The sequence below is a fragment of the Pelophylax lessonae genome, assembly GCF_965119305.1.
Source record: "Pelophylax lessonae genome assembly, chromosome: 12".
Classification (NCBI taxonomy): Eukaryota; Metazoa; Chordata; class Amphibia; order Anura; family Ranidae; genus Pelophylax; species Pelophylax lessonae.
The window spans coordinates 25,030,988-25,045,579 of NC_138779.1; the positions used below are offsets into that span (position 1 = coordinate 25,030,988).

Below are 14,592 nucleotides of genomic sequence, written 5' to 3' on the forward strand. Positions count from 1 at the left end.
GGGGGGAGGAACATCTGGGACTGTCAGGGGGGAGGGTGGAACATCTGGGACTGTCAGGGGGAGGAGGTGGAACATCTGGGACTGTCAGGGGGGAGGGGTGGAACATCTGGGACTGTCAGGGGGGAGGGGTGGAACATCTGGGACTGTCAGGGGGAGGGGGTGAAACATCTGGGACTGTCAGGGGGAGGGGAGGAACATCTGGGACTGTCAGGGGGAGGGGAGGAACATCTGGGACTGTCAGGGGGAGGGGGTGGAACATCTGGGACTGTCAGGGGGAGGGGAGGAACATCTGGGACTGTCAGGGGGAGGGGAGGAACATCTGGGACTGTCAGGGGGAGGGGTGGAACATCTGGGACTGTCAGGGGGGAGGGGGTGGAACATCTGGGACTGTCAGGGGGAGGGGAGGAACATCTGGGACTGTCAGGGGGAGGGGTGGAACATCTGGGACTGTCAGGGGGGAGGGGGTGGAACATCTGGGACTGTCAGGGGGGAGGGGGTGGAACATCTGGGACTGTCAGGGGGGAGGGGGTGGAACATCTGGGACTGTCAGGGGGGAGGGGGTGGAACATCTGGGACTGTCAGGGGGGAGGGGGTGGAACATCTGGGACTGTCAGGGGGAGGGGAGGAACATCTGGGACTGTCAGGGGGGAGGGGTGGAACATCTGGGACTGTCAGGGGGAGGGGTGGAACATCTGGGACTGTCAGGGGGGAGGGGGTGGAACATCTGGGACTGTCAGGGGGGAGGGGTGGAACATCTGGGACTGTCAGGGGGAGGGGGTGGAACATCTGGGACTGTCAGGGGGAGGGCGTAGAACATCTGGGACTGTCAGGGGGAGGGGGTAGAACATCTGGGACTGTCAGGGGGGAGGGGCTGGAACATCTGGGACTGTCAGGGGGAGGGGGTAGAACATCTGGGACTGTCAGGGGGAGGGGGTAGAACATCTGGGACTGTCAGGGGGAGGGTGGGGGGAACATCTGGGACTGTCAGGGGGAGGGGGTGGAACATCTGGGACTGTCAGGGGGGAGGGGTGGAACATCTGGGACTGTCAGGGGGGAGGGGGTGGAACATCTGGGACTGTCAGCGGGAGGGCGTAGAACATCTGGGACTGTCAGGGGGAGGGGGTAGAACATCTGGGACTGTCAGGGGGGAGGGGCTGGAACATCTGGGACTGTCAGGGGGAGGGGGTAGAACATCTGGGACTGTCAGGGGGAGGGGGTGGAATATCTGGGACTGTCAGGGGGAGGGTGGGGGGAACATCTGGGACTGTCAGGGGGAGGGGGTGGAACATCTGGGACTGTCAGGGGGGAGGGGTGGAACATCTGGGACTGTCAGGGGGAGGGGGTGGAACATCTGGGACTGTCAGGGGGAGGGCGTAGAACATCTGGGACTGTCAGGGGGGAGGGGCTGGAACATCTGGGACTGTCAGGGGGAGGGGGTGGAATATCTGGGACTGTCAGGGGGAGGGTGGGGGGAACATCTGGGACTGTCACGGGGAGGGGGTAGAATATCTGGGACTGTCAGGGGGGAGGGGGTAGAACATCTAGGACTGTCAGGGGGGAGGGGTAGAACATCTGGGACTGTCAGGGGGAGGGGGTGGAACATCTGGGACTGTCAGGGGGAGGGGGTGGAACATCTGGGACTGTCAGGGGGGAGGGGTGGAACATCTGGGACTGTCAGGGGGAGGGGGTGGAACATCTGGGACTGTCAGGGAGGAGGGGTGGAACATCTGGGACTGTCAGGGAGGAGGGGTGGAACATCTGGGACTGTCAGGGGGAGGGCGTAGAACATCTGGGACTGTCAGGGGGAGGGGGTGGAACATCTGGGACTGTCAGGGGGGGGGCGTAGAACATCTGGGACTGTCAGGGGGAGGGGGTAGAACATCTGGGACTGTCAGGGGGAGGGGGTAGAACATCTGGGACTGTCAGGGGGAGGGGGTGGAATATCTGGGACTGTCAGGGGGAGGGTGGGGGGAACATCTGGGACTGTCAGGGGGAGGGGGTGGGGAACATCTGGGACTGTCAGGGGGAGGGGGTGGAACATCTGGGACTGTCAGGGGGAGGTCGTAGAACATCTGGGACTGTCAGGGGGAGGGGGTAGAACATCTGGGACTGTCAGGGGGAGGGGGTAGAACATCTGGGACTGTCAGGGGGAGGGGGTAGAACATCTGGGACTGTCAGGGGGAGGGGGTAGAACATCTGGGACTGTCAGGGGGAGGGGGTAGAACATCTGGGACTGTCAGGGGGAGGGTGGGGGGAACATCTGGGACTGTCAGGGGGAGGGGGTGGAACATCTGGGACTGTCAGGGGGAGGGTGGGGGGAACATCTGGGACTGTCAGGGGGAGGGGTGGAACATCTGGGACTGTCAGGGGGAGGGGGTGGAACATCTGGGACTGTCAGGGGGAGGTCGTAGAACATCTGGGACTGTCAGGGGGAGGGGGTAGAACATCTGGGACTGTCAGGGGGAGGGGGTAGAACATCTGGGACTGTCAGGGGGAGGGGGTAGAACATCTGGGACTGTCAGGGGGAGGGGGTAGAACATCTGGGACTGTCAGGGGGAGGGTGGGGGGAACATCTGGGACTGTCAGGGGGAGGGGGTGGAACATCTGGGACTGTCAGGGGGAGGGTGGGGGGAACATCTGGGACTGTCAGGGGGAGGGGTGGAACATCTGGGACTGTCAGGGGGAGGGGGTGGAATATCTGGGACTGTCAGGGGGAGGGGGTGGAATATCTGGGACTGTCAGGGGGAGGGTGGGGGTGGAACATCTGGGACTGTCAGGGGGAGGGGGTGGAATATCTGGGACTGTCAGGGGGGAGGGGGTGGAACATCTGGGACTGTCAGGGGGGAGGGGGTGGAACATCTGGGACTGTCAGGGGAGGGGTGGAACATCTGGGACTGTCAGGGGGGAGGGGGTGGAACATCTGGGAATGTCAGGGGGAGGGGTGGAACATCTGGGACTGTCAGGGGGGAGGGGTGGAACATCTGGGACTGTCAGGAGAGAAGACATAGAACATTGTCCAGCTGATGGCAGACAGGAAGTGAGTACATCATGGAAATATGTCCCCTGCACCGCCTTCACCTACATGAGGCCCCCTCCAGCTTCCATAATTCAGGACACATCCCCCACACTTACAGCCGAGCTCCCCTCCCCCTCCATACACTCTCCCACCCGCTACTCACTCTGCTCACCTGGGGAAGGAGATCAGCGCTGCACGCTCACCATGACAGATACGCTCTGATTGGACGAGGAACGCCTTCCCATCTATTGGCGCTACCGCGTGACGTCAGAGGTAAGCGTCTGCCCCAGAGTGAAGCCTCCCCGGGCTCAGGTAGGGTGGAGCAAGGTGGCTGTGCTGTGTGTACGTGCCACCTGGGAGGAGTGCGGCCATAGTGGGGGGGGTCACTGGGGCTCCATAATGTCGGGGGGACACAATGGGGGATGGAGGGTGGGTGTTCTGTCTATACACTCAGACATCTGATCGTACGATCTCATCTATGGGTACAAGGAGCAGCCTGATTGGATACACATTGATTGGACAATTCAGTCCTCCTATGACATAGATGTCATTACATTTACAGTAGATTGTACGATCAGATTGTATGGTGTATGACCTGACCAATCCCTCGTCTGCCAGGACAGTGTATATATATATATATGTCTCTATGTCTCTCTCTCTCTCTCTCTCTATATATATATATATGCACACTTTAAAATCAGAAGTTATTTTAACTCTTTTGTTGCCAGGAATGTTTGTGTTTTTTTTTTTTTGCAGATAATTAACCCCTTCAATACCGGGCACTTTCACCCCCCCTTCCTGCCCAGGCCAATTTTCAGCTTTCAGCGCCGTCACCTTTTGAATGACAATTACTCAGTCATGCAACACTGTACTCATTATATTTTTATCTCCCCCCCCCCCCCCCCCAAACCAAGCTTTCTATTGATGCTATTTAGAGTGCATTCACACTGCCACGACTTATGAGGCGACTTGTGTGCCCTCAAGTTACCCCAGGTCCCTTGACATAACAAAAGCAATGTTAATCAATCAGTGCCGTCTTAATTGGCACTACTGAAGTCGCTCCGACTTCAGAAAAGGGTCCTGTACTACTTTGAGGCGACCTGTGATCCGACTTCTCCCATAGACTTCAATGGGAGTCGCCTCCTTATCTTAATTGAAGCGACTTGTTATCAGACTTTCCAGGAAGAAGAAGGAAAATTGGCCAGGCAGTCCCCACATTACAGCCATGCCTACAGTTCCTATATACCATTATCTCTGCCTGGTCTGTGTGAGTGGCACTGGTGGACACTGATACATGGCACTGATATGTGGCACTGGTGGACACTGATGCGTGGCACTGATACGTGGCACTGGTGGGCACTGATACGTGGCATTGATACATGGCACTGATACGTGGCACTGGTGGACACTGATACATGGCACTGGTGGACACTGATACGTGGCATTGATACATGGCACTGGTGGACACTGATACATGGCACTGATACGTGGCACTGGTGGACACTGATACATGGCACTGATTCATGGCACTGGTGGACACTGATTCATGGCACTGATACGTGGCACTGGTGGGCAGTGACACTGGTGGACACATACGTGGCACTGGTGGACACTGATACGTGGCACTGGTGGGCAGTGGCACTGGTGGACACTGATACGTGGCACTGGTGGGCAGTGGCACTGGGGGACACTGATACGTGGCACTGGTGGGCAGTGGCACTGGTGGACACTGATACGTGCCGCTGGTGGACACATACGTGGCACTGGTGGACACTGATACGTGCCGCTGGTGGACACATACGTGGCACTGGTGGACACTGATACGTGGCACTGGTGGGCAATGAGGAAATTAGTAAAAAAAAAACAACAGTAAAGGGGAATTAGGTCACAACACATCATATTCTGATTGGCCAAATACAAAGTCGTCTATCATATAAGTCGCTTTAAATAATTCACAAGTCGCAGTAAAAAGTCGCTCCGTCATAGGGCGACTTATGGTCGCGGTAGTGTGAACCGAGTCTAAACGTGGTGCGATTGTCACGTGACAAGTTGCTACAAAATCACGAGACGCGTGTTGGCAGAAAGAAGTTCTGGAGTTTCTTTTGAGTAACACGCCTCCTAATATTGTATGATTTTGGCCACGTGAGAATCGCAGCAAAATTGCACCACATGTGGGCTGATATTGAGAAGTAATGGCAGTGCAAACACGTCCCTCGTTTTGCAGCAATTCTAAATGGCAGTAATTCTGGGTGTGAATGGAGTCTTATACTGTTATTGATGAGGCGCCACTAATATGCAGCCCTTATGGGCACGGGTAGACAGCACTAATGAGCACTAATAAGCGGCACAGATAGGCAGCACTGATAGCTGGCACTGATGAGCACTAATAAGCGGCACGGATAGGCAGCTATGAGAGGCACTGATAGACAGCAATGATGACCAGCACTGATAGATCGATATGTTTTTTTCAGGGCCGATACTGATATTTTGGTCACAGCGTATCGGTATGGGCTGATATTTTGTACATTTAAAGTTTTGAAAAATAAAGACAATTTTTGATACAAATTTGGTACTGAACATGTTAATTTTTGTTTAATGCTGTATGGCTGGCTGGCTGGCACCCTGTGGTAGGTGGGGGGCTGGCAGAGGGCCTGTGGGGGGCTGGCTGGTACAGGGCCTGTGGCTGGCTGGGACAGGGCCTGTGGGTGTCTGGATTTTTGGCACCCTATCTGTGGGTGGCTGGAACCCTGTGGTTGGTGGCTGGCTGGCACCCTGTGGTGGGTGGGTGGGTGGCTGGAACAGGGGCTTTTGGTGGCTGGCTGGTACAGGGCCGGTGGGTGGCTGGCTGACTGGTACAGGGCCTGTGAGTGGCTGGCTGGTACAGAGCCTGTGGGTGGCTGGCTGGCTGGCACGCTGGTACAGGGCCTGTGGCTGGCTGGTAAAGGGCCTGTGGGCGGCTGGCTGGTACAGGGCCTGTGGGTGGCTGGCTGGTACAGGGCCTGTGGGTGGCTGGCTGGCTGGCACAGGGCCTGTGGGGGGCTGGCTGGTACAGGGCCTGTGGATGGCTGGCTGGCTGGTACAGGGCCTGTGGCTGGCTGGTACAGGGCCTGTGGCTGGCTGGTACAGGGCCTGTGGCTGGCTGGGACAGGGCCTGTGGGTGTTTGGATTTTTGGCACCCTATCTGTGGGTGGCTGGAACCCTGTGGTTGGTGGCTGGCTGGCACCCTGTGGTGGGTGGGTGGCTGGAACAGGGGCTTTTGGTGGCTGGCTGGTACAGGGCCGGTGGGTGGCTGGCTGGCTGGTACAGGGCCGGTGGGTGGCTGGCTGACTGGTACAGGGCCTGTGAGTGGCTGGCTGGTACAGAGCCTGTGGGTGGCTGGCACGCTGGTACAGGGCCTGTGGCTGGCAGGTAAAGGGCCTGTGGGCGGCTGGCTGGTACAGGGCCTGTGGGTGGCTGGCTGGTACAGGGCCTGTGGGTGGCTGGCTGGCTGGCACAGGGCCTGTGGGTGGCTGGCTGGTACAGGGCCTGTGGATGGCTGGCTGGCTGGTACAGGGCCTGTGGGTGGATGGCTGGCTGGTACAGGGCCTGTGGGTGAATGGCTGGCTGGTACAGGGCCTGTGGGTGAATGGCTGACTGGTACAGGGCCTGTGGCTGGCTGGTACAGGGCCTGTGGGTGGCTGGCTGGCTCGCTGGTACAGGGCCTGTGGCTGGCAGGTAAAGGGCCTGTGGGCGGCTGACTGGTACAGGGCCTTTGGCTGGCTGGTACAGGGCCTGTGGGTGGCTGGCTGGTACAGGGCCTGTGGGTGGCTGGCTGGTACAGGGCCTGTGGGTGGCTGGCTGGCACAGGGCCTGTGGGTGGATGGCTGGCTGGTACAGGGCCTGTGGGTGGATGGCTGGCTGACTGGTACAGGGCCTGTGGCTGGCTGGTACAGGGCCTGTGGGTGGGTGGGTGGATGTCTGGCTGGTACAGGGCCTGTGGCTGGCTGGTACAGGGCCTATGGGTGGGTGGGTTAATGGCCGACTGGTACAGGGCCTGTGGGTGTGGGTGGGTGTATGGCTTTGATACACTCCTAGGAGACTAGTCCCGACTCCAGACGAGGCTGTCCAAGGCGAGGGAGGCGGCCTAAGAAGGCAGAATGATGTCACAAAAATATCGGCCAGTTCAGGGGCCGAAACCGATATATCGGGGAAAGTGCTTATCGGCCACCGATATATCGGTCTATCCCTAATAGACAGCACTAATAAGCAGCCCTGATAGACAGCACTGATAGTCAAAAAAGAAAATGACCGCACTCAGGAACTAAATGAAAATATCAAAGTATTTATATGAAATTTCATATGGGTACAGCGTTAAAAGTGCCCAATTTTTTGTAAAAGTAAAAAGGTAAGGTTGTATCGAGTAAATAGATACCAAACATATCAAGCATTAAAATTGTAGGAAATTGCAAAAGCTGAAAAAGCTCAAAAAAGTGCATGAGCTTCTTTTTTGGAAGATTACAGGCATTTTTTAGATGTCAGTGCCTGCTACCCAACACCTGCAAAAAACGTCTGAAAAAAGCCCTAAAAAAATGCCTGAAAACGATACGCTCAGGTGAATGGAGCCTAAGTGGTTAGAGAATAAATGAAGGTTGGAGGATGGGCCGGTGTTTGTATATATATCAGTATACCCGTTCCCTTCATTTATAGCGTCTCTGAGAACCCATGGTATGTTCAGTAATTCAATACACAGGATCCATCACATGTCCATAGTCATACGCCTCTGTAGGACAAAAACAAGTCCCCTTCCCCCAACGGCTGTACCGGAGACACATGACAATACCGTATAAAACATACACTGATCAGCCATAACAATATGACCACTGAAAGTTAAAGCATTTGAAAAATCTCAATGTTTTTTACCTTCGTGCATTCTACGGTGGCCAAGCCATGACTCTGTTTCTTTTGGCTGCATTGAGTAGTGGCTCAGGAGGGAGCACACATCGGTGCCACCCCAAGGCAAGATCGCTCGGTTCTCGGTGATAGATCGCTTGGTTCCCTGTGTTAAATTGCTCGGTTCTCGGTGTTAGATCGCTCGGTTCTCGGTGTTAGATCGCTCGGTTCTCGGTGTTAGATCGCTCGGTTCTCGGTGTTAGATCGCTCGGTTCTCGTGTTAGATCGCTCGGTTCTCATTGTTAGATCGCTCGGTTCTCAGTGTTAGATCGCTCGGTTCTCAGTGTTAGATCGCTCGGTTCTCGGTGTTAGATCGCTCGGTTCTCGGTGTTAGATCGCTCAGTTCTCATTGTTAGATCGCTCGGTTCTCGGTGTTAGATCGCTCAGTTCTCATTGTTAGAGCGCTCGGTTCTCGGTGTTAGATCGCTTGGTTCTCGGTATTGGATTGCTCGGCTCTCGGTGTTAGATCGCTCAGTTCTCATTGTTAGAGCGCTCGGTTCTCGGTGTTAGATCGCTTGGTTCTCGGTATTGGATCGCTCGGTTCTCGGTGTTAGATCGCTCAGTTCTCATTGTTAGAGCGCTCGGTTCTCGGTGTTAGATCGCTTGGTTCTCGGTATTGGATTGCTCGGCTCTCGGTGTTAGATCGCTCGGTTCTCGGTGTTAGATCGCTCGGTTCTCGGTGTTAGGTCGCTCCGTTCTCGGTGTTAGGTCGCTCGGTTCTCGGTGTTAGGTCGCTCGGTTCTCGGTGTTTGATTGATTGCTCGGTTCTCGGTGTTAGGTCGCTCGGTTCTCGGTGTTTGATTGATTGCTCGGTTCTCGGTGTTAGGTCGCTCGGTTCTCGGTGTAAGATCTTCAATACAGTGCACTTTCACTCTCTTCCTGCCCAGGCCAATTTTCAGCTTTCAGCGCTGTCACACTTTGAATGACAATTGCGCGGTCATGCAATGCTGTACCCAAATGAAATTTTTTTATATTTTTTTCGCACAAATAGAGCTTTCTTTTGGAGGTATTTAATCACCGCTGGGTTTTTTAATTCTTACAAAAAAAAATGACAGCAAATTTAGAAAAAAAAAAGTTTTTTTTATTTTCTGTCAGTGAATTTTGAAAATAAGTAATTTTTCTTCTTCCCTGATGTGTGCTGAGGCTGCACTGATGGACACTGATAGGCTGCACTGATGGGCACTGATGAGGAGGTACTAATATGCCGCACTAATAGGTGGCACTGATAGGTGGCACTTATAGGCGGCATTGACGGGACACACAGATGAGCAGGTACTGACTGGCAGCACTATGGGCACTGATGGGCACTTTGTTGTTTACTTTACTGTAATAAGGGCACTGATGATTTGTAGGACAAAGGCGTAATGAGTGACTATGCGATGCATACAAGCTCATTACACCTTAGAAGGAAGCACTCCAGCAGCGCCTGCTCATCGCTGAGACAGCTGACATCTTACCTGGTGTTTCTTCCGGGTTCGCAGGCTCCGACGCTGTGAGTGGCCGGAGCCGCGATTACGTCACTCCCCGCATGCGCGTGAGAGCCGTCCGTTTGCGCCATGGGCTCTGAAGATCCGGCATGGTAAGCCTGACCTTCAGAGCGCATGCACCGATGACGTTATCGGCTGCATGCACTTTATCCCCTAAACAGTGCAAGTTTAGGAGATATTCACAGTACCTACAGGTAAGTCTTATTATAGGCCTTGTTATAGGCTTACCTGTAGGTACAAGCGGTGTAACAAAGTTTACAACCACTTTGAAGGGAGCAAAGATCAGAGTTGCCAGGAAGAGCGGTATGATTCATCCTATCATGCTAAAAGCTGATTTTTATGCTGGCTTAATGGCGACATGTACAGTATCTCACAAAAGTGAGTACACCCCTCACATTTTTGTAAACATTTTATTATATCTTTTCATGTGACATCACTGAAGGACACTTTGCTACAATGTAAAGCAGTGAGAGTACAGCTTGTATAAGGGCCCTTTCACACGGGTGATCCGATCAGATCCGCCTGTCAGATTTTTAGGTGGATCTGATCGGATCCTCCATGCAGCTCTATGGGGCAGCAGATGTCAGCAGGGACACCTCCGCTGACACCCGCTGCCATCCGCATCCGATCCTGTCCGTGAAATCCGGACGGATGGAAACCCTATTTTTCCATCCGTTCAGGGATCGGATCGGATGAGAGCGGACAGGCGGTCCGCTCTCATCCGATCCCCCATAGAGGGCAGCGGGGGCTGTGACACCTCCCTCTCCGCACTGCAAGCGGAGACGGAGCTGTCATCCGCCGGCTCAGCGGGGATCGGCGGATCGATCCCTGCTGAGCAGCAGGGATCCGCCTATGGAGGCGGACCGTGTGAAAGAGCCCTAACAGTGTAAATTTGCTGTCCCCTCAAAATAACTCAACACACAGCAATTAACCACTTCAGCCCGGAAGGTTTTACCCCCTTAATGACCAGGCCATTTTTTGCGATACAGCACTGCATTGCTTTAACTGACAATTGCGCAGTCATGCAACACTGTACCTAAATACAATTGATGTTCTTTTTTTTTCCCCACAAATAGCTTTCTTTTGGTGGGATTTGATCACCTGCGGTTTTTTTTTTGTTTGTTTTTGCACTGTAAACAAAAACAAATATATACTGGGGTGTCATAAAAACGGTATATATAACGTCAAAGTAATAAGGTGTTGTGATCTGTGAGATGCACGTCCAAGAGCCTTTTAAAAGTAGCCATACTCCCTGCAGCTACCACCAATTGTGGAAGAGAGTTCCACATTCTCACCGCCCCCACAGTGAAGAGCCCCTTGCGCAGCTTAAAGCAGAGTTCCACCCAAAAGTGGAACTTCCGCTTTAAGTTGTCCTGACATGCCACATTTGGCATGTCATTTTTTTTTGGGGGGGGGGGAACGGATTCCTAGTTTTGACAGGTACCCACTCCCACTTCCGCTCAGGCCTCCTAGGTGGCTCAAGTCGAAGTTCTCCTCTCCCCCTCCCACCCTTCAATCTTCTGGGACACGTCACAGGTCCCAGAAGATTGCCTGGCCAGTCACAACACACAGTGAGACTTGCACAGTGCGCACCCGCCTTTGAAGCCGCAAGTTGTCACAGCCGGGTGCCCACAGTAGTGATACCGGCGCCACGGGGAGAAGACGGAGAGAACCGAGGCTCCCCCCGGCCGCATCGCTTGACCATGGGACAGGTGAGTGTGTGTTTATTATAAGTCAGCAGATAAACTTTTTGTAGCTGCCGACTTTTAATAAACACAAAAGCCAGTGGAACTCCGCTTTAAGGTTAAACCACCTCTCCTCTAATCTCATTGTGTGCAATGTTTTGCAGTGCGATTTGAGACCATTAATTTTGTATGGGCTCAAATCACACCGCACAGTAGAGCTGCACAATTCTGGCCAAAATGAGAATCACGATTTTTTAGCTTGGAATAAAGATCACGATTCTCTGTGTAACAAAAAAAAAATTGGGATAACTTTACTGTTACGTTTTTTTTTTATTCATTAAAGTCTATTAATTGCGTTTGAAAGACTGCTGCGCAAATACAGTGTGACATAAAATATTACAACAATCGCCATTTTATTCTCTAGGGTCTCTGCTAAAAAATATATAAAATGTTTGGGGGTTCTAAGTACTTTTCTAGCAAAAAAAACTGATTTTAACTTGCAAGCAACAAATGTCAGAAAAAGATCCAGTCTTTAAGAGGTTAAACTTCCTTTCTCCCTGGCAGAGGGAAGGAAAAGATACAATGTAATCATTTTGTTTATAGTTACTGGGAGACTAATGCCTCGTTTCCACTGAGCGGAACGGTTCGGATCGGGACAGATCGGCAGGCTGATAATGGTCCGGTCTATTCAGTTGAGCGTTTCCACTGGAAGTCGGACCTCTAGGGTCCATGCGGGGCGTACACCAAATGCCTAGCGTTGCGGCGTGGCATCACACTAGTGCGACAACAGACGTGACGCTACAACAACAACAACAACAACAATGGAGGTCATCCAGCAGCTCGTCTTTGCTCTACTTGGCTTTTGGTTCTTAGTAATCAAAATACATGCCACACAGTGTGAGAGAAGGTTACGAGCGGCAAAGCGAAACACAGCAGAAAAGAGAAGAAAACTTTTGGCTTGGGTCTTGAGTCAGGAGGAGAAGTACACCTTTGTGCGGCAAAGACAAAGACGGCAGCGTTATAGGGTAAGCAACATTATGCCAATTGTCATTTATTTCTACCCGTATTAAAAAGTAAAATAATACAGAATATGACAAAATCTAATATAAGATGGGAAGGATATACAGTACATATGTACTTAACAACATACATGTTGCACACGTATGTAAACATGCACATTTGAAGTATTAAATCAAATGCATAACAAATCATTAGTAGTATAATGAGTATTTATGTATAAGGTGTAATACTTCAAATGTGCATGTTTACATACGTGTGCAACATGTATGTTGTTGAATACATAATGTACTGTATATCCTTCCCATCTTATATTAGATCTTTGCAGATTCTGTATTTTTTTATTTATGTATAAGGTGTAATACTTGCAATGTGTACTCATTGCTCACTTTTATACATGATGCTATCTGACCTTGTAAAATATAGTATGTTGTATTAATATGTTTTTATTATTTGTGACATGGTAACATCTGTGTTTTCTTCTTTTAAAGATGCTTCTCCTTTTGTCAAAGCAGCGCCGCCGACCAGTCATTTGGGCTCTCCCCCGTGCCAATGAGTGGTGGGATGTGACCGTCCCAGGATTCACACACACACAGTGGGTGCACAATTTCCGAATGTCGGAGGAAACCTTTTCATACCTTTGTGCAAGGCTACGTCCAGCGATGGAGAAGCAAAGCACAAACTTCCGAGCCAGTTTGCCAGTGAGGAAAAGAGTAGCCATTGCACTGTGGAAGCTGGCTACCAACAGTGAATACAGAAGTATAGGTCATCTTTTTGGTGTCAGTAAATCATCAGTGTGCCGTTGTGTGCAGGACTTCTGTAAGGCTGTCTGCACATTGCTAGCTCCTGAAATTGTTCATTTTCCAGACAGGGAAAAGCTTAAAGACATGGCTGAGTACTTTGAAAACAGGTGGGGTCTTCCACAGTGTGTTGGTGCTATTGATGGGTCACACATACCAATAATAGCACCACAAGAATACCACACTGACTACTTCAACAGAAAGGGCTGGCATTCCATCATCCTCCAGGGAGTGGTGGATGGAAAAGGACTATTCTGGAGTGTGAATGTTGGAAAACCTGGGAGTTTGCATGATGCTCGGGTTCTACGATTGTCCACATTTTGGGATTGGGTTGGGCAGGGAGGGCTGTACCCTCTTTCCACTAAGAACATTTGGGGGGTGAATGTTGGCTATTATGTGCTCGGGGACTCTGCCTACCCTTTACAAAATTGGCTCCTGAAACCATTTCCTGACAATGGCCGCCTGACACAAGAACAACAAACCTACAACAAGAAAACATCCAGGGCACGGGTCGTAGTTGAAAATGCTTTTGGAAGACTTAAAGGTAGGTGGCGGTGTCTTATGAAGAGGAATGACAGTGACATTCAACTTGTCAAATCCATGGTGCTTACTTGCTGTGCTCTTCACAATCTTTGTGAAAGTCATGGAGAAGACTTCCACCAGGATTGGAATACGTCTGCAGAAGAGCCAGTAAGGGTAATAGCACAGGATATTGAAGATGAGTGCAATGAAATACGTCAGGCTCTGATGCGTCACCTCAACACCTAATTTTTTACCATGATTGTTTTAAAGTTTTAATAAAGTTTTACATTAATGAATCAGACACACCCAAAGTCTCTTATAAAATCTCTTTTATTCAGCAACAAAAATATTCTTTCTATATTTTCTTACAAGTAAGAATTCAAAAAAATAAAACATTTTTACAAAACAAAACTGAAAAATTACCAAAAAACAAAGGGTACAGGTCCTGTGCTGGCTGACAGGCACTATTGCCTTGGCGGTGGCCTGGGATCACGACTGGCTCCCAGCACTTGAACAAGCTGCCCTAGGACACCAAGGAAGGCCTGGTTGAAGGTAGACAACTGCTCCATCTGCTGCCGGGCAATCTCAGCCTCCTGGCGCATAGCTTCCTGGGCATCCTGACGCAGTGCCTGAAACCACCGCTCAGAAAGGGTCTCCATCCTTTCCTGTTGTCTTTCCTCTACTGCCCTCATATCATCAATAACTGTGCGCAGATCCAGCTGCAACCGTCTCCTTTCACCTGGAATATACAAAATACCAGAATATTGATTTAAGAAAATGCACAATTATAACTTTCACTCTGATCATAATGTCTTACCTGTGTGACGTGGTGCATTTGGCGTACTCTGTGGTAGGCTTGGTGTTGACACAATCGTACTGGTGCTGCTGAAAGATGTCGATGGACCATCGTCTGAAAAGTTAGAGGTATCATTGGAGAGTCCATCCACAGTATCTGAAAATGCACATATCAAGGGTTTTAGACACAAACGAGAAGAAGACACAGTGTACTATCTTATGGCAGTTATCATCAGGTAGTAAACAATGGGATGCACAGTGGGTAAAAAAAATTAGATGCCTATACTCTTCTGTCCAGGTATTTAAATAAAAAATAATGGAACTATATCAGTTTAAAGGCT

At 51.4% G+C, this 14,592-nt stretch overlaps 1 protein-coding gene across 1 annotated transcript in view; it reads left to right on the top strand.

Moving 5' to 3' along the window:
- The first annotated feature begins 3,282 nt into the window (after positions 1-3,282).
- LZIC (leucine zipper and CTNNBIP1 domain containing) overlaps positions 3,283-14,592 on the top strand; it is a 38,544-nt gene continuing 27,234 nt past the window's right edge. The window contains exon 1 of the mRNA XM_082274388.1: positions 3,283-3,328. The gene's annotated coding sequence lies outside the window, so the exon portion shown is untranslated. The remainder of the gene's footprint in view (positions 3,329-14,592) is intronic.